The sequence below is a fragment of the Alligator sinensis genome, unplaced genomic scaffold (genome assembly GCF_000455745.1).
Source record: "Alligator sinensis unplaced genomic scaffold, ASM45574v1 scaffold1451_1, whole genome shotgun sequence".
NCBI lineage: Eukaryota > Metazoa > Chordata > Crocodylia > Alligatoridae > Alligator > Alligator sinensis.
In genome coordinates this window covers 7,484-7,883 of record NW_005842351.1, presented here as the reverse complement: position 1 = coordinate 7,883, position 400 = coordinate 7,484, and the positions used below count along the sequence as shown (strand labels likewise).

General features: G+C 71.8%; 1 protein-coding gene across 1 annotated transcript in view; it reads right to left on the bottom strand.

The window, feature by feature from the left end:
- Nucleotides 1–400, bottom strand: part of LOC102380660 (centrosomal protein of 120 kDa-like) — a gene marked incomplete at its 5' end in the record, with an annotated part of 16,575 nt that overhangs the window by 10,441 nt on the left and 5,734 nt on the right. The gene's annotated exons all lie outside the window — the stretch shown is intronic.

The window sequence follows — 400 nt, the reverse complement described above, 5'->3', positions numbered from 1 at the left end:
TGGCGGTGATGGTGGGGCCAGGGGAGGACTGGGCCCGGGCCTGATGTGGGGGTGGGGGGAGGGAGTGAGCCTGAGCCGGGGGAAAAGCTGGCCTGCCACGGCAGTGGAGGGGAGGGAGGACAGCAGGCCCCGCCCGGCCCGGTTCAGCCCAACCCAACACGGCAGCTGTGAGCTAGCTTCCTCCCCGCATTGGGCCCGGGCCAACTCCTCCCCAACTCCCGCGTTGGCCCCAAGCCCGCTCCTCCTGCCCTTGCTGGGTCAGCCCGGGCCTGCTGTTCCCTCGCTGCTGCGGCAGCCCAGCTTCTCCCCTGCATCGGGCCCAGACCCCAAGCAGCCGGAGGGAAGGGGGAGCAGGTCCAAGGCTCTGCCCCCACCCGCTCTCTCCCCCCCCACATCACCT